This window comes from Lutra lutra, chromosome 6 (assembly GCF_902655055.1).
Source record: "Lutra lutra chromosome 6, mLutLut1.2, whole genome shotgun sequence".
NCBI lineage: Eukaryota > Metazoa > Chordata > Mammalia > Carnivora > Mustelidae > Lutra > Lutra lutra.
Window position 1 is genome coordinate 112,874,652 of NC_062283.1, and position 19,063 is coordinate 112,893,714.

The window sequence follows — 19,063 nt, forward strand, 5'->3', positions numbered from 1 at the left end:
CAATCGAGAGCCACCAGGGTCTGCCAAGCAGGAATAGTGGGGAGATGAATCTAGTCACAGCTGGGGGACGACCTGCGCAGGGGCACAGGTTGGTCACAGAAGTCCAGGCAGGCGCCAGCTGTGGGCGGAGAATGGGTAGTGGCCATGGAAGGGAGGTTTAGACAGAGTAGAAAGGCCGGGAGGAAGCTGAGCTGTGGATGTGTGAGAGCACAGACTGAGAGTCAGATTCAAGGGGCCCCACTGCTTCTAACCAACCAACCGAGGTCAGAGCCTGGGTACAACACTGGTGAAATGAGGGTTCTAATCAGAGTCATCCAGGACACTTTACCACATGACTGATAGGATGGGGACTGTGTAAAGGCTGAGAGGCATAACCAAGGTAGTTTGGGATTCAGAGTCATAAATTATTAAGGAGGATATGGATCTGAATTCTGTGGCCTGGAGATTTCTTTAAAGGAAGACAGCCGCTGAGACCAGTCACTTGTTTTAGCCACAGCATGACGTAGAATTTTTAAGAACAGCAAACGTACCCAATAAATCATTCTGGCCTGGCCAATGAGAGAGAGGTGATAGTTCCTATAGAATGTGAGAAGTCTGTTTTATTTTAAAATAAAGATGAATGGAAGATAGATGAACTCATAAAACGAAATGACTTGCTAAAAATCGCTATGCTCAGAGATGGGGAAAAGGCAACCTTCCTCCCAGGCCCTGTTGATTGATTTTTATGATAATTGCGGAGCAACTGACTAGTTCTGTGGCCAGAGCCTGCCTGGGCCTCTAGAAGCCTCTTCCATCATCACTCAAGGGGACCTCAGACTTCAAAGTGGACCTTTGGAGACTGACCATCCTGTTTCCCTCTTACAAGAACTCTTATGATTACATTGCACCCAACTAGAAAACCCAGGGTCATCTCTCCATCTCAGTCCTTCACTTAATTACTTCAGCAAACTCCCTTTTTCCATGTAAGGTAACATATTCATTGGTTTTGGGGGATCAGGACATGGACATCTTCCGGGGACTGTTATTCTACCTACCACACTGGGTTATTATAAAAATCTGTATAGCTGTTTTCTTAGACGTGTCTTATACCTTGTGCCTCAAAACTGAGGCCTCAGAGAAAATCAAGTCCTTACATAAGTCAAGATGACCTAGATGTTAAGGTTTTTATTTGACCAAGCAGCATGAGCTGAGGGATCACTGATGGGTAGAAAGAAGAAGAATGAAAATTTATTTCAGATTTCAGGTGTTTTCTCTTGCTATCATTTTACACTTCAATTTTTTCAGGATCTTTCTTGTTCTTTCTTGCATGAAGGCAAATTTCCATTGCTAAGCTCATGGTGACGTCTGTGTGGCACAGGAAAACCCTGAAAGAAAGGTGGAGATCGGGCTGTCTCCAAGCTACAGCTGACTGCTGTGGCACCCTGGGCCTCATTTCCCCACCTGTTTAAAACACAGACACCTGGGGTGCCTGAGTCGCTCATTCGGTTAAGCACCTGACTCTTGATTTTGGCTCAGGTGAGGATCTCGGGGTGTGGGCTTGAGCCCCATGCTGAGCTTTAGCTCAGTGGAGGGTCTGCTTGTTGTCCTCCCCCTGCTCCTCCCCCTGCTTGCTCTCACTCTCTAGAATTAATAAATAAAAAAGAAACTTAGAAACCCCCCCAAAACCCACAGACAACTGCATCTTTAATGAGTATTACTATCATCTCTGAGGGCAAGAGGTTAAGAATATGGGAGTCAGGGGGCGCCTGGGTGGCTCAGTGGGTTAAGCCGCTGCCTTTGGCTCGGGTCATGATCTCAGGGTCCTGGGATCGAGTCCCGCATCGGGCTCTCTGCTCGGCAGGGGGCCTGCTTCCCTCTCTCTCTCTCTCTCTCTCTCTCTGCCTGCCTCTCTGTCTACTTGTGGTCTCTCTCTGTCAAATAAATAAATAAAATCTTTAAAAAAAAAAAGAATATGGGAGTCAGGGGGCACCTGGGTGGCTCAGTGGGTTAAGCCTCTGCCTTCGGCTCAGGTCATGATCTCAGGGTCCTGGGATCTAGCCCTGTGTCGGGCTCTCTCCTCAGCGGGGGAGCCTGCTTCCTCCTCTCTCTCTGCCTGCTTCTCTGCCTACTTGTGATCTCTCTCTCTCTGTCAAATAAATAAATAAAAATCTTTAAAGAAAAAAAAAAAAGAATATGGGAGTCAGGCTGCCTTCTATCCAGGCTCCTTGACTTAGGTGTTGACCTTGGCACAAATTAATTAACCTTTCTTGCCTCAGTTTCCTCATCATACGGAGATTAATAATAATAATAATAACAACAACAATCCCAGACAGTCAATGAGTTAAGCATGTAAAAAAATGCATGGAACAGTGCCTGGCACATAGTGAATGCTCAATAAAGGTTATTTTTTAAAATCCTCATCAGCATCACAGTATTAGACATGAAGGCCATCTGAAAGATAAAATATAGCCTATTTCTTTAGTGCTGGGTCAGATGAATTTTAAGACCAAGGTTTTATGATTCCCAATATATCACAGAAGAAAAAAATAACTGCCTGATGTTCTTAATTCCCATGCATCATGCTGCGTTAGCAAGATCTTTTAATATTTCTCCTTGCTGCCAATTAAGGGCACCAAGTCAAAGTTGATATGTAAAAATTACTGCTCCATTATCACCTGCCGGCCTTGCTAATAAATCTTGGCTTAATGAAGCATATGTATCTTTTTAGTAGAACAGAGTATAACCCAAACTAGAGGGACAGGAGCTCCATCCAGCTTGTTCACAACAGGACCTTCAGAAAGCCCACTGCATAATCGTGCGCCCGTAAATACTAATGCTGTAATTTTCTTGGATCAAAGATCATTTTCAAAAAGTAAGCACATGCACATCTATACTCGTGGAAGTACCTCAAGCAGGTTCTACGAGGTTCAATAAGTCAGTTTTGAGAGGAGGCCTTCCAACAGCTCTCTTCCACTTGAAATCTGAAGTGTGGAAAGTGGAGTGGATGTACGTTTTACTGGAAGAGTCAGCAATAGAAAATAGAGTACATTCACAGCTGTAGCAAGCCAGGATGAATTTATACTGTGAATTTTAAATCGGACTCAGAACTGGCTTGTGTTAGCCATTGAAAAAAAAATTCCATTGATTTTGGGTTTCCTGATGAGGTTTCCTGGGTGAGGCAGACCTTTGACTGAAAGCCAAGTAAAGCTTTAGATGCAGACTTCTCCATTTCCCAAAGAATGTGAAGAGGGAGAAATTGCTAACAGAATTCAGGAACAAAAATGAATATTATAATTCTACTTACTAGCAACTATCTTGGTATTAAACCCAGCTGATTTGATTCTGTCCTTAGGAGCTGAAATTCTTCCACTTTATTCTTACTTCTTTAGACAGACTAAGAACTTTATTACCCCCCTCTTCAGTCTTTCCCCCTTTTCTGTCTTCTATTCAAATACCTCTACAAATGTTTATAATGGAACACAGTATTCCATAGTATCAAAAAAAACCCAACTCTGTAAGTCCATTGATCTTTTTTTCCCCCTCTTGATCCTAAGATCTTTGTTATTCTGCTCAAATTATCTTTGTATTCACTTGGTACACAACACGAGCTCAATAGAGTTTGTTTCTTCCTTCTTTCTTTGCTTGGCTCTTATCTGATAATGTAGTTCTTCCTTTAGCCTTTGGTTTACAAACCATTTGCTAACTAATTGGCCCTGAGAGCCTCCTTCAGAGTCGACATCATTTACTGGGAAACTTAGTCCAAACTGTGATAACTCTCATAAGGCATCTTGGAAATGAAGAGGTTTCAAAGGAAAATCAAGTCTCACTTATCAAAAATGAAGTGCTTTTGTTCTCATTCCAGATCTGGTGGCAGAAGGGAAATACCAACTTTCAGAGGTCCCAGTGAAATATTTGACAAGATATGTGACATGTTTTTCTTTTTTTTTTTTTTTAAGATTTTTTATTTATTTATTTGACAGAGAGAGACCACAAGTAGACAGAGAGGCAGGCAGAGAGAGAGAGAGAGAGAGAGAGAGAGAGGGAAGCAGGCCCCCCGCCGAGCAGAGAGCCCGATGCGGGACTCGATCCCAGGACCCTGAGATCATGACCCGAGCCAAAGGCAGCGGCTTAACCCACTGAGCCACCCAGGCGCCCCTGTGACATGTTTTTCTTTATTTGGGCTGCTTGTTTCATAATACACTTGATGTGCTTCACCAGAAAACCAAGGTCAATTCAACTGATCAAACATGGTTCCAGTGACAGACACAGACACATACCCATAAAATGCTCACATTCTCCCAGTTATAATGACACCGAATCTAATTTAGAACCACAAGAGCTAGGGAATTAAGAGTTAATACTTAGTCCCCGTCCTTAATTCATCCTGTCATGCCTGAGTATCACTTCTCCTATAGCAAGCAAGATCACCCACTGTTCTGAGGCCACGAGACAGAGAATGAAATCGGCTATAACATTTTGTGTCACGACGACGGTAATTAGGGATGAGCCTGCAGAATAAGCTTGGGTGCTCTTTGTATGTGAGAGAGGGAAGCAGGACAGGAGAGGAAGAAAGGAAGACAAAATAAAAAGAGTAAGAAAGCAGGCGCATTAGCCGCAGGCGAGCTGTCGCTTGTCTTCTGTTCTGTTCCTACGGAGGGCATCTCTGGGGCAGGGTGAAGGCTGCTGCTTTCATTACACAGCACAGGCTATTAGCAGTCTAAACTCCCAAACAAACTTGAGAGACTATATGAACCACGATGATCAACCTGATAAATGCTATGGTCTAACGCTTTTTCATGCAATTGTGCATGTGGGCAGGAAAGTGGGGGGGGGGGTTCTCTTCGACTCAGGGAAGTGCTCCTGGGTTTGCTTATTTTAGGAGTGGTTTGGATTACTGCTCTTTCTACAACATTGTGCATCATATATACCCACTAAAATGAGACAATCACTCTTTCTTTTTCTTTCTTTTTTTTTTCCAACGCTTTATTTATCATGAATTACGGCTTTAATTTTTAACCTGACCCAGCAGGAAATGATGGTTTTAACCCCATGTGACTCTCGTTTGATTATGGAATTAATAAAATCTCTGTTACCAAATAGAATCCATTGTGCTCTCTGAGGGCAACAACAAATTTAAGGAGGGAATCGCCCACCCTCTTCTCTGATGCCTTCTCCGTTCAGAGCAGGTAAAATCACACTCCAAAAAGGAAAAAGGAAATTTACTAACTTGCCTCCCTTATTTGTTACTTTACCATAAAGAGGTCTGTTCTATTTATAAATTCATTTCTCTTCAAGGCATTCTCATCACAGGACTAGGTTCTGCCAATAGATAACATTACTCTCAGGCTGTCATTTGCCTGGAAACTTTTAATGTTCTTATTTTTTGTTTTTGCAATTTGCACAATTTTATCACACACGGAGGAATCACTATCTTGATGCTATCTGTTAAGATATACGATGAACTTCCTCCTTTTCCTGTTGAATGTATACCTCTCAAAGAGAAGGATGACATCATGAAATGAGGGTTCTGCTTGGATTTATTTAGAAAATAAATACATACACTTGTTATTAGGACTTCTCAAAATTATGATAAAAAATACCTACCTGAACCTAAAACTTGTGCAGAAAGTTTGCTATTATCTTAATCCTGAATTCCATTATATTTATATCACAGATGTTCTGTGCTGATAGAACAGTCTGAGCTGTCTGGATTTGCCAGCCTAGATTAATAAGTACCCATCACGAATCATTAATGATGCCGGTTCCAGTTCAGTGATCGAAATGGGTAAAAAAATTTCATTTGATTCTTTCCTTATGAAAGAGCCCTTGGCTTCGTGATGTGCTTCTTTCTGGAAAAAGTCCTTTTGAAAGGGAGAATACCGAAAACAGTGTAAGAAGTGCTAGAGAAGAATAGAAATTCATTTTAAAGCAGCGTACCATGTACAAATGCTGTCTTACAAATAGGATTATTTAATTTAAACCTTAGATCTGTCAAGCTCCATTACTTCAAATGGGGCCTGTCGCTTCTTGAGTTCATTATATATCGAGATTATATTACAATTTTTGTTAGGTTAAGTCAAGGCTGAGATACAAGGCGGTTAAAGAAATAATTACATAGCAGCGTCAGTAAATAGAGCAAAGTCACTGCAGTGTTCCGAAAGGCAAAAAAGTCATCTTGCTAAATGAGGATCCAAGCTGTCCTGTACCAAGACTGTGCCTAATAAATAAAAGGCCTCTGGGAAAAGTGCTGAGCGTATGCTGGATCTATTTTCAGCTTGCATCAGCAGCTGCTGCCCCTGGGATCACATCTTTACGCGTACTCTACACCATATGTAATCACTCCAGTGCTGCAACCAGTAAGATAATGAAAGAGCATGGCATAAATCTATACTTGAGTGGAATGCTAAATGAGGAAAATAATACAAAAAGGGGGGAAATAAACCGCATTTTCAAGTCATTAGGAAGAAAGACTTTGACATATGAAGTGTTGCAACCATTAATAGCACTTATCATATAGAGTGGAGACAAAGAGACAAATTAATCAAACTGACAGAACTGGGACATTTTATGCTAATGCAGGCTCCCGGGTTTTAGTCTGTATTCCTCTGCGTCTGGAAAACTGATACCATTACAGGGCAGGAAATTGCATGAATAACATGCAACAGATCATAAAAATTCACACACCAACTGCAGAAACCCTGCCAAGAGCTCTGTAAAAACAAGGATGGAGAGACCTCAACAGAGAAACTACCAGCAAGTAATGCATGCAAATAAGTCCAGGAGTATCTCCCATTCATGCACCGTAATTACCCATGGGCTTCTCACTCATAATTGTAGCGGCAAACCTGAAGCCTAGGGAGCGGAAGCTGAGGCCAGCCAGACAAGGCTGCCCAGGCCCTCGTTCAAGGTCGCTGGCCATCAGTTGAGGCGAGGGCCATGCGGAAAATTACTGGCTGGATTGTGTTAGCATAAAAAAATGCAAAATAAACACAAAAACATTAAGAATTTAAAAGGGAGGAGGGAGAGGAAAAATTGATAATGCAAAGAAAAGATAAAGACCATTTCCATGTATGTTTGTATAAGTGGCAGAAATAAAGAGAACCAAATACTGAAAGGGTTCTTATTTTTTTTATTTTTTAAAGATTTTATTTATTTATTTGGCAGAGAGAGATCACAAGTAGGCAGAGAGGCAGGCAGAGAGAGAAGAGGGAGTAGGCCCCCTGCTGAGCAGAGAGCCCAACGTGGGGCTCGATCCCAGGACCCTGGGATCATGACCTGAGCTGAAGGCAGAGGCTTTAACCCATTGAGCCACCCAGGCTCCCCCTGAAAGGGCTTTTATGAAACACATGCTGCCCCTGACTTACAAAACAGCCCCCACTTTGTGAATAAGCTGTGCTTAAAAGTGAATGGCAGACAAGTCCTCAGGAAGGCTCACCGGAGAAACTGCCTTTTGTTCTCTAGTTGTGAACACCCGTGGTGGTTGTTGGAGTCGGACCCACTGGCTCCTTAAAACCCACCTATAAAGATTTCTATCCCTCCACAGAGGAAGCTCATGCATCCCTGAGACTGGGAGAAGATGGGCTCCTTAGCTGGAACTCCAAAAATACTTTCCCATAAAAAATATAAAATGAATAGAACTTAGGTTTGCCTGAAAAAAAGGACCCCAGAACTAGAATCCAGTGAAATCCTTTTTGCTGGCCTCCAGACTCCATTACATTCCTCCCTCTCATTCTCATCTAATACATGCCACACATTTTTCTGCCTCCAGAAACTTTTCTAAAGGATGCCCTTCATTTATATGACAAACATTAACCAACTGGCTATCATGATGGCATTATTCTAGATGGTCGATTTGCAGACTGAAAATATCACCTCCACCACACAGAAATCTGACTCAAGGATCTTACTGTCTAGATGAGGGGACAGACAAGCAATGATTCAATTACCATACAATCCCATAGGTGCTGTGACAGAAATACAGAGAAGGTGCTACAGGCATGTAATGGGGGAGAGGAGGACACTGGCCCTAGCTGGCCTTTTCCCACCCCTGGACATCCCACCTGTACCTCCTCTCCTCCATGATGTCCTCTCTCCTTAGAATGATCTTCTGTTCCCTTGTACTTTCAAGCCCTTCACTTATTCCTAAAGGATTACTTTCTTTCTCTCTTTGCATGATGATAAATATCTGTTCACTGAATAAGTTTAAAAAAAATGAAAGGTGATACAGATGTAAGATTTGGGAGCAGATTTAGGAAAGTAATCATGATTTATAACCAATTTTAGAAAAAAAAACACACTTTAAATTCAAACAACTAATTTTTTCTTTTTTTTTTTTAAGATTTTATTTATTTATTTGAGAGAGAGAGAGAGAGTGCACGCACAAGCAGGGAGAGGGAGAAGCAGACTCCCCACTGAGCAGGGAGCCTGATGTGGGGCTCGATCCCAGGACCCCGAGATCACAACCTAAGCCAAAGGCAGACACTTAACAGACTGTGGCACCCAGGTACCCCCAAACAACTAATTTCTTTTTTTTTTTTAAAGATTTTATTTATTTATTTGACAGACAGAGATCACAAGTAGGCAGAGAGGCAGGCAGAGAGAGAGAGGAAGGGAAGCAGGCTCTCTGCTGAGCAGAGAGCCCGATGCGGGGCTCGATCCCAGGACCCTGGGATCATGACCTGAGCCGAAGGCAGCGGCTTTAACCCACTGAGCCACCCAGGCGCCCCAAACAACTAATTTCTTAAGAAACTCTGGGAATGCAGTTTATCCAGATTGCCCATCCTAGCCTTCTTTCCTCAGACAATGGACCACCAAAAATACAACCTGCATCTACACAGACCAATGCATGAGACAATGGAAATGTTTCAAGTAGTGCAAACGTGAAACAAAGACTCTTTTTACAGTCATGTAACTTGCGTATTAAAAAAAGAATCTGAATGTTTCAGGGGAGGACTCCCACCGCCTCCCAGCTTTGGTAAAATGAAAAGTGAAAAGTGCACCTGGTTTTCCGTATGAACGTGGGGTTATGTTTGGTTGTATGCAGGACTTTTATATGCAACTTCTTCATAAGGACCCTAATTGATGGATTATTATGAATATAATCATCAGATTAGGCTGCTCCCAGTGGTGGACCACAGGGGCTAATCCTTACTACCACGGTTTCAAGTCTGATCGGCAACCCTCTGGAGGGAAAAGAAGGGCCAGGTGTGATTTTCTCTGCTGCTTTTCTGCCCTGAGGACACATGCCTGTGAACCCAGATCTTGGGTAGTGTGATCACCTAACCATGCGTTTGCAGAACCCTACTGGCTTCCACTAGAAGGTCTTAAGTTTTGAGCTTGTACTGCTGCTTTATCTTTTATGTTAAGTCTGTATATTTCTGAATATAACAGGATTTTAAAATACATTATTTTCAATGGTTATCTCTTGTATAATTTCAGCATACTTACCACTTTACCCTTTTACCAATGCAATCAGTTGTCATACCATTGACTAGCCAGCAATGAACTAGTCTCACCTTAAGGAGGGCTGAATTTTCAGTATTTTTACCAATCACTGGGGTTAGAGTGGCCTTATTTTTCCAAGTACTAGCCATAAAGAGACATTTGAATTAGAATAAAAGTTTAAAGGTGGCAAATGGTGTACATTATGGTGAGGCTTAATTAGATGTCAATATTTTGGAAAGAAAATATTTGGAAAGAAAAAAAGAAGAAAAAATAGACCCCAAATATAAGAATTAAATAATTATTTAATCTTATGTATGATGAAAACCAATAGGAGTTCTAGAGATTCCTGTCTTTGAATATGGTTAGAAAGAGAGTATGTTGTCAGTGGGGGAGAATGGCAAAACCTGAAAACTCACACATGTTCCCTGAATTGATTAGCAATTATTTGGATTGTGCACAGTTATGGTCCTTTATTTTAATAAGAATGTTCAACTCTGGAAAAAAAAAATGACAAAAAGACCAGAAAAGTGGTCATATTTATGAAAAAGAAATGGGATTTATGTACTATGAGAAAGTAATTCCAGTGGCAACTGAATAACTATCTTCAACAGGAATCTCCTTACAATCCTGGATTTGGGGAACAGAATGCAATTATGACATACAGGCCAAGTTTTGAAACTTTCTGGAAGTAGGGGTTACCTACATGGAAAACCTAAGCCGGTGTGATGTTATTTGATAGGGTTATACAGAGCTCTGTCTGTGGATGGTCCGTACATGTGGAGTGATGACTAGTTCTTTGCTACCATCATGGAGAGTAAAGAAAGGGGAATGAGAGGTGAGGGAGGTAAACTGGTGGTCCTGGGAGATTCGGGTTGCTGGAGAGGTTTCTCCTTTCCTTTTACCTTTCCTTTTTCCTTTCCTTCCCTTCCTTCCTTCCTAGATTTTATTTATTTGAGAGAGAGTGAGCATGATTTGGGGGGGGGAGGGGCAGAGGGAGAGGGAGAAACAGACTCCCCACTGAGCAAGGAGCCTGATGTGGGACTGGATTCCAGGACCTTGAGATCATGACCTGAGCTGAAGGCAGATGCTTAACCGACTGAGCCACCCAGGCGCCCAGAGACATTTCCTAATAGATGGCTACAGGTACTGCGGAAGTTGTGAGTTTGAAGAAAGAGAAGAAAAGGGCCTAATTTTAATGCTAAGACAAGGGGACCTGAGGCAGGTGATGGAAGCACAGAGCAGGGGAGATAAGGGTATGAAGGGGAGCAGTGACAAGTGGGAGGTGGTCCCGGGCAGATGGGGAAGAGGATGCAGCCACTGAATCTAAAAGGGCAGGGAGATGGCGGAAAGACAAAGAACTTCCTGGCAACAACCACTACTGAGTCATAATAAGCTATTGGAAGGAGGTTGTGGGATCAGCTTTTCCAGAAAAAAAATTTTTTTTAATGTTAAGAGAAATAAAAGTCTTTTTTGGGATTGTTTAGATTTTGTTTTGGATGTAGGTAGCTGGAATTTGAGGACTTCTTATTTTTCATTTTCTAGAAGGCACATATCAGAATTATATTTTAATATAACTGTGTCTCTCCGACATACATTTAGATATAAATCCAGTCTGTGTGAATTAAAATAAACCTCTGAATGGAACTTTATGGATTATGAACCATGAATTTTCCTATTATTGTATCATTTCTTCCTCCCAACAGCTTGGTAAGTGAAGTGTTTATGATTCCTTTTCTCATTTTCTATGAAACTGTGGTTTGGAGAGCTTAAACAACTTGCCCAAGGTCATGGGGCTTAAGTTCCTGGGCCCCTCACTCCAGATCACGTGTAGACCTCCCTGTATTTCTACAGCCATGTAACCAAGCCGCTCTAACACATTTTCTTTTTATCATTCCTCATAAAAGACATTTTTTCATGCTGATCATTACTCTCACATATTTCAAGAAAAGGCTGGGTACTATCAATTTCTACAATAGCCAGAAACGAAAACCAAGAAGTTAGGGACCGAAAGAACAGACTTTGGGCTTGGATTTTCCCACCACATGGCTGACTTTCATCTATCCCCTTGCCTTGATTTTATTCCACTTGCACAAGCTGAGAGCTTCAGTTTAAACATTTGGGAAATGTTCTAAATGTGTGTGGGAAACCTCCATCCTCCTCTTTTGTGTGGAGGCCAAAATTCTCCATAAAGGAGCATACTGATTCGAAGAGGACATAATCTTTGCCTCTGTTTCATAAGGTTTCTTTTTATTCTTTCACTTAACAAATATTTATTAAGTACCTACTATGTGACAGACAATACTAGGCTCTAGGGACAGAATGGCAAACAAGTCCGGCGAGATAGCTGGCGCTTGTACTCAAGGCTTGTACTCAAGGCCTGCACTAGGGTGGTTAGTCCAATATGATGGTCACTAACCACATGTGGCTATTTACATTACAATTAATTAAAATTAAATACGATTAGAAAATTCAGACTGATTAGTCACACTAGCCACATTGCAAATGCTCAGTAGTCATATGTGGTTAGTGGCTACCATACTGGACCGTGTAGGAAAACATTTTTATCATCATAGAAAGTGTTACTGAATAGCACTGATCTAGAAGAAATAGGTAATCAACAATTTAGTCAATGACGTCTGCTTGAAAATCATGATACAATTTTAAACCTTTTCTGTTACTCTTCAGTCTTTAAAAGGCATCTGTATCTTTCTTTTCAAACAAACATGACTTCCTTCATGGCCTTCTTACTTTTTGCTTAGACCACTGTACCAACCTGGCCATTGTCTCTTTCTCCCTGATTCTTCCTTTGTATTGTTGCCTGACTAATCTTCCCAATGACAATCACTTTATTTCCCCGCTTCCTGCAGAATTAAAAACCAGGCCCCTTTCACATTGGCATTCAAGGCTCTTTAGAATTGGGCTCAACTGACTTGTCCTGGCTCATCTCATGCCATATATCCCCTCTGTCTCCTACAATTTTAGCAACAGAAGATGGGGTTATTGTTATCAAACCCATTGCCCTCCATAAACCATTCTTTGGAAGAACATCTAAATTATAAGGATACCCACAAGAGCAAACAAATAGGTCTTCTCTGGAACTTCACTGAGATGAAACAGGAGAAGGAAAGGAGCGGGGAGAGGTATGTGGTTACAGAAAACTGAAATAGAGGTGCAAATCATCTTAGCTAGTCCTGAAGAAATTCTGCAACATGACACAGTCGTCAGGTAGAGCATTATGCTCTAACCTCGCCGTTAGGAGGGCTACAGACAGGAGAGGTGGTGGTATAGATACTTAGGGACCCAAGCAGGAGAGCTAGGGTGTTTTGGAAATAATACATAAATCAGATAACCAAGAATGCTGATGGAAAGAAACACACATAACAAGTGTTTCCATCTAAATGTACTTAAATGCAAAAGCCTACTCCTGTATTTTATACAAAACTTATGAAAATAGGCATGACCCTGTGTTCCCAGTAAGATGCCACTGTGGCTTCCTTTGGGTAGATATTGTACAAGACATATTCTTGTCTTGTGGACAAGGAAGAGTGCTTGCACTTGTGGACAGGAAAAGTGCTGAATTATGAAGTGTTTCCTAAACTACAGAGACTTGGGACCCGTGGTCACAATTTTTAGTATTTTCTTTAATGCAACTCACTTTCTTCCTTAAATAAATTTAGCTCAGAAAGAAACCTATCCTAAGCAAGATTGGCCGTGAAATCTCAGGTTATGCTTTTTCTAATACATATTAAAAAAAACACAATGATTTTGAAAAAAGTTCTTCATATGTCACTTGAGATCATCTCACTTCCATGTTGTGCTACACATACCTGTATTTTGAGAAAACACTGGGATTAGGAGACTGAACCATTATTCTGGCTAAGTGTTGACGTCGAAGACATTTGAACAGGGCCTTTCCTGTTTTCTAGTCTGAAACATGGGGACAGGACTGTGCGTTAGTCCCAGCTAGGGGTAGGGGGCGTGGAGTGAAGTAGCCAAAGGTGGTAAAGTGTTGGTAGACATGAAGGGTTTATTCTTGATCAGGAACAACATCATCATCTCTTCTGGGGCTAATGAGAATCAATGGATTAACATTTACGAGGAGCTCAGAACTTCCAAATGTCTACTGTAGTTATCCGTCCTTTGTAGGGAAGTAAACAATGGAGGAGAGGGCCAGCCGGCAGTCTCATTGGCAGCAGTGGGCTCCTGGAAGAGGCTGACTGGGGTACAGGCTTGTGCATGGCCTCAGGGGGTCCTGTTGGCATCTTCTAATCTCTGTGCTGCCAGGCTACCTCCTCTGTGTCTAGTCCAGAATTCCAGCAGCTCAGCGAGGGTGGGAATGGGAAAATGCTCAACGTCAACGGTGCATAGACATCGCAACTCCTCGACTGTGTTCCTGCTAATGGCACAGGGCTGCCTCTAGGGCCACCACATGAGATCATCAGAATCGACTCTACAGGGATGCAGCTGGGCGGTGCCTCTACAGCTCTTGTCAGAGGCTTATTTTTCTTGCAAAAAAAAAAGGGGGGGGAGAAAAACCTGGCTCCCCAAATGACGGGGGCTTTATGTAACTCTTCTGCCATTTTTCTCTCACCTCCAGAGCGTAGCCGAGCTCTTAGAAAACCGGTGTTAAAACACTTCAGCAAGAAGCCATGCAATTGAAAGCCCCCTCTAACAGCTGTTAATGGTTGTCGATGAGCAGGCAGACACAGGGCGGGAAGGAAGGGAGCCAAAAATAACGCCACAGCAGTATTTTCCAGGATTCAGTCTTTCCTGGTGCTGGAGAGAGGGAGCTTGAGGGACTGAAGTACAGCTCTCTGAAAACAGGGACGTTGCTGGAGGGACAGAGGCCATGGGCTGTTGCCTGTAGAACCCAGTCCTCGTATGGCAGGACCTGGAAAGGCTTTCTCAGGACCCTGGTATCTGAGAAAGACTAAAACGGGGAAATAGAAAGAGAAGGTAAGGAAGACTGATGTTGGAGGTGACCTGAACTCAGCATCACTGGGGGAGTTTCTGAGGCAGCTCTTTGCGTGTGCATGTGTGTGTGTGTGTGTGTGTGTGTGTGTATTTTATATGGTACTTCTTCATGAACCTGTGTGTCATCCTCGCACCTGGGCCATGCTAATCCTGTCTGTATCCTAGTTGTAGTGTATGTGCTGCCCAAGTGAGCACTTCTTGGTGTGTGTTTTTATTTTTATTTTTTATTTATTTATTTTTTAAAAGATTTTATTTATTTATTTGACAGAGAGAGATCACAAGTAGGCAGAGAGGCAGGCAGAGAGAGAGAGAGGGGGAAGCAGGCTCCCCGCTGAGCAGAGAGCCCGATGTGGGGCTCAATCCCAGGACCCTGAGACCATGACCTGAGCCGAAGGCAGAGGCTTAACTCACTGAGCCACCCAGGCGCCCCTTGGTATGTGTTTTTAATCTGAGTTTCATTCTGTGGGATTTATAAACCCATCCCATGATCAAGGAACCATTTTAAACCTATTTCCCCTTAGAAACCCTGCTCTCGACTCCTAGCCTGGATGGGGTTGCCTCCCCACTACCTTTCTACTGCACACACGCTCTCTTTTTCATAGAGATCTGGGGCACTGTGGGCTTCAGGAACTCAGAGTTTTTGTTTTTCTAATATCCTGCCTCCTTTTCTGTTTTGTTTTTGTTTTTTAAAATTTTATTTATTTAATTGACAGAGAGAGACACAGCGAGAGAGGGAACACAAGTAGGGGGAGTGGGAGTGGGAGAAGCAGGCTTCCCGCCGAGCAGGGAGCCCGACTCGGGGCTGGATCCCAGGACCCTGGGATCATGACCTGAGCCAAAGGCAGATGCTTAACGACTGAGCCACCCAGGCACCCCTCCTTTTCTGTTTTTACATCATATCTCAGTCTTATCAGCCATCTTTCCAAGAATTGTAGTCACAGTATTATTATTTTTTTCAGTTTTCTTTTTCTTTTTTTCTGAAGATTTTATTTTATTTTATTTTTTAAAGATTTTATTTATTTGACAGAGAGAGAGAGATCACAAGTAGGCAGAGAGGCAGGCAGAGAAAGAGAGGGGAGGAAGCAGGCTCCCTGCGGAGCAGAGAGCCCGATGAGGGGCTCGATCCCAGGACTCTGGGATCACGACCTGAGCCGAAGGCAGAGGCTTTAACCCACTGAGCCACCCAGGCGCCCCTGAAGATTTTATTTTTAAGTCATCTCTACACCCAACGCGGGGCTCAAGCTCACAACTCTGAGATCAAGAGTCGCATGCTCCACCGACTGAGCCAGCCAGGCGCCCCATGGTTTTCTTTTCATTTTTACGATGTATACACATAATGGAGGAGACTTTTCCCTGACATTTCACTGTCACTCAATTCAAATGTGCATGTGGCACTCTTAAATCTTTCCACCTGCTCTCTGGAAGTTTTGATACTCTTCATGAGTAAAACCAAGTCTCTGAACAGCACTTCCATTTGAACCGTATACTTGATCTTTCTGGGCTCGGCAAACCGTCACCCACTCAGAGCCTAGACAGGAAAGTGGCAGATGATTCAAGCTTCATTAGGAACAAGTCATGCCAAAATAACTTCATTTCTGGTTTTGATAGGATTACTGCTCAGAGAATGCACCAGAAATAGCATCCCAGGATTCCAGCAAGGCAGCTGATATCTCTTAAGTCACTCTTCGAATAATATGAAACAATGGGGTCTGGAATGTAGTAAAATTAAATGACCAGTAGCTGGATGACGGATCAATGTCAACTTCAACCTGAAGGAAAGTGTCTGGTGATGTGACCGCGGCTTCTGTTGTCTGCTCTGTTACAGTTAAGTTCTATATCTGACTAGGAGACGATGGGGGTGGCAAGCTGGTCAGATACTTCAGGAGAGGGAGTCAAGATCCCAAAGGATGACCACAGGCTGATAATATGGGGTAAAATGTAAAGATCCATTTTAACAAAAATAGACATCAAATCCTGTACGGGGATTAAAAGAAGTCAATTTCGTAAGGACAGGATGGGAAAGTGCTGGCTTAATAAGGTGAGTCAGGACACTGACACAGAGGCCAGGAAACTTAGCACAATTCTCGGCTACCCCAAGAGATGTCTAATGCAGAGAAGGGGTTATAGCTTTCCTCTGTTCTTCACTCTTCAGATCACATCGAGACTCTAGCATTTAGTGCTGCGTGTTAAGAGCAGGCCTGACCAACAAGGATCAAGATGAGCACTGAATCTATGTGATAGATGGAACCCAGCAGTTAAATCCCGAGAAAGCAAGATTTACAGGCCCCATGGAAGAGCTGTCTTTAGAGAGCTAATGGGCTATTATGAGAAGAAGAGATGAAACTTGTTCTCTTTCATTCCAGAGGGCATAAATAAGGTCACAAAAAAAATGTAAGGGATGTAGATATCTGGCACAAATAAGGAAGAATTTTCTAGTAATTGCAGATGACAAAATGGAAGCAGTTCTTGAGGGATGGTGAGCTCCCCATTGCTGGAAGTGTTCCAGCAGAGGCTGCAGAGATCCCTATGTCCTATAATAAAGGGATTCCAAACTGGGTGGGAGATTGGACTAGATGACTTCTAATATGCCTTATTTTCTAACCTGTAATCTGTGACACTCCTCACTGTTTCTCCACAATAATTAAGAGGACTCATGGTTCTTAGTGTTCCTTAAACACTTCATACAAATCTTGACAAGAAAGAAAGACAAGGCTGATAATATTTTCATTTACTTTAGATACCACTGCCAAAATATATGGACTTGTGAGTTGGCAAAACAAACAGAGCTTTTTTGAACTTCCCCAAGTCTCCTGTGAGTCTATGAATGGCACATCCGTCAATCTACTTTAGTTTGGAATGCTGGCCTAGTCCAACCAGTCTGCTGAGATCATGAACATTTACAGAGAACACAGGGAGTCTTCATAGAATGTAGTGGAAGTCAATATTTAAAAAAAATTAAAAAGTCAGTGATTTCCTAAGTATGTAAGTTTTCAAAGGCCATCAGACCTATTCAACAAAAATTCAACTGTATAGTTGAAGAACCGTGAAATTAAACAAATGCAGACTTAGCGGACTGAGTTTCAAGTCATTTATACAGGCATTATTTCCAGACATGATCTTCCCGTGCTGAACAAGTAAGCTCTTTCTATTTAGACCTGTCAGAGGAGTGCAGTCAGTCCCATGGACCTACAATTTCGTTTGAACGGATAGCAGCATGTCCCATCTTGTGTTTTCCTGGGCTTGACACAACAGCCACTTAATAATATCATAAAACTTGTGCACGCCCTGTCATTCTATACACCTTGAAAATGGCAGGAGAAAATAGCCCAAAGCCCTTCCTCCTTAATAATCTCTTGGACAGGGGCGCCTGGGTGGCTCAGTGGGTTAAGCTGCTGCCTTCGGCTCAGGTCATGATCCCAGGTTCTGGGTTCGAGCCCCACATCAGGCTTTCTGCTCAGCAGGGAGCCTGCTTCCTCCTCTCTCTCTGTCTGCCTCTCTGCCTACTTGTGATTTCTCTCTGTCAAAAAAATAAATAAAATCTTTAAAAAAAAATAATCTCTTGGACAGGTTTTAGTACTGAACCAGGTAATCCCGATATCTTTGCTAAGAAGAAGAAAAGAAACCAGAGGTCCTGACCACAAGTAGAAGAGATGGAGGACACAAGGCAATCAAAGAAGTGAGATGAGGTACAGAATATGCTCTAAAACATGGCAGTAAATACTGGTTGATACTCATGGTCGACAGCTCTAATTTATCAAGAATGGTCAGAACTTATGAGAGAACACAGCTCTGCACCAGCAACCTGAAGCCAAGGCAATAGAGATGCTCGTGCAATGATGGGTCCAACTAGGTTCCCGGAGATCACCCGTTCTAGCTCTCATATAGCTGTATGTTAGTCTTAGGACTCGAATCTGGGTTGGAATCTTTTGGGTAGTTTTTCCAGGTCTGTGACCTTGCTATCTCATTAATGATTCTAACTCAAAATCTAGACACAAAGTTGCGATGAACAATTGAACTAGGGCTTCCTGTTGCGGAGCTGGCAGTGCAGGGACCTTCTCTTGACACTGGCCTTTGATCACAGATGGCCATGCTCATACAGAGGCTGCCCCTCTACGTTCTATTAAGACAGAGCAGGAAAAAAGCCTTAGATGCTAAGATGATCATGCTCTTTCAGAAATCTTTAACTCAAAGCAAGTTACAATGTCAAATAATATCATACTTTTTTTTTTTTCCCCCAAAAAGGATTGAAGTAAATCCTAAGATCCAAAAATAACCTTCTAATACAGACTGAGGAACCCATGGGGGCCAGACTCTACGGGACCCAGGGAATTGTACAATTCAATAACTGGTTAGAAAAGGGGCCCAAGTGTGTATGAAGCATAAAAGAGGCTGAATTTCAGTAAGTTTTGGGCTAAGAGACAATTGTATTTGAAGCAAGTAACAGTAGGAGCTGGAATAGAAATCTGTGCCAAGTAGAGCCGACCTAGACCTGCTCGACATTAAGCCCAGCAGGAGACTACCCAGTGGGTATGCTGGGTGTCTCAAGGGGGATTCTGAAGCCTTTTTCCTACCATGAGTCATGATGATGACCATGAACAAAAGACCCATGTCCCATGTCCCAGGTACTCACTCCTATCCTGCAAAGCATTCATATTATCCCCAGGAG

General features: G+C 42.6%; 1 protein-coding gene and 1 non-coding gene across 14 annotated transcripts in view; both read right to left on the reverse strand.

The window, feature by feature from the left end:
• BACH2 (BTB domain and CNC homolog 2) overlaps positions 1 to 19,063 on the reverse strand; it is a 362,273-nt gene that overhangs the window by 39,626 nt on the left and 303,584 nt on the right. The window lies entirely within an intron of this gene.
• On the reverse strand, positions 14,489 to 14,592 carry LOC125103430 (U6 spliceosomal RNA). Its single transcript, XR_007128417.1, has one exon. It is a non-coding gene; the product is annotated as a U6 spliceosomal RNA (small nuclear RNA).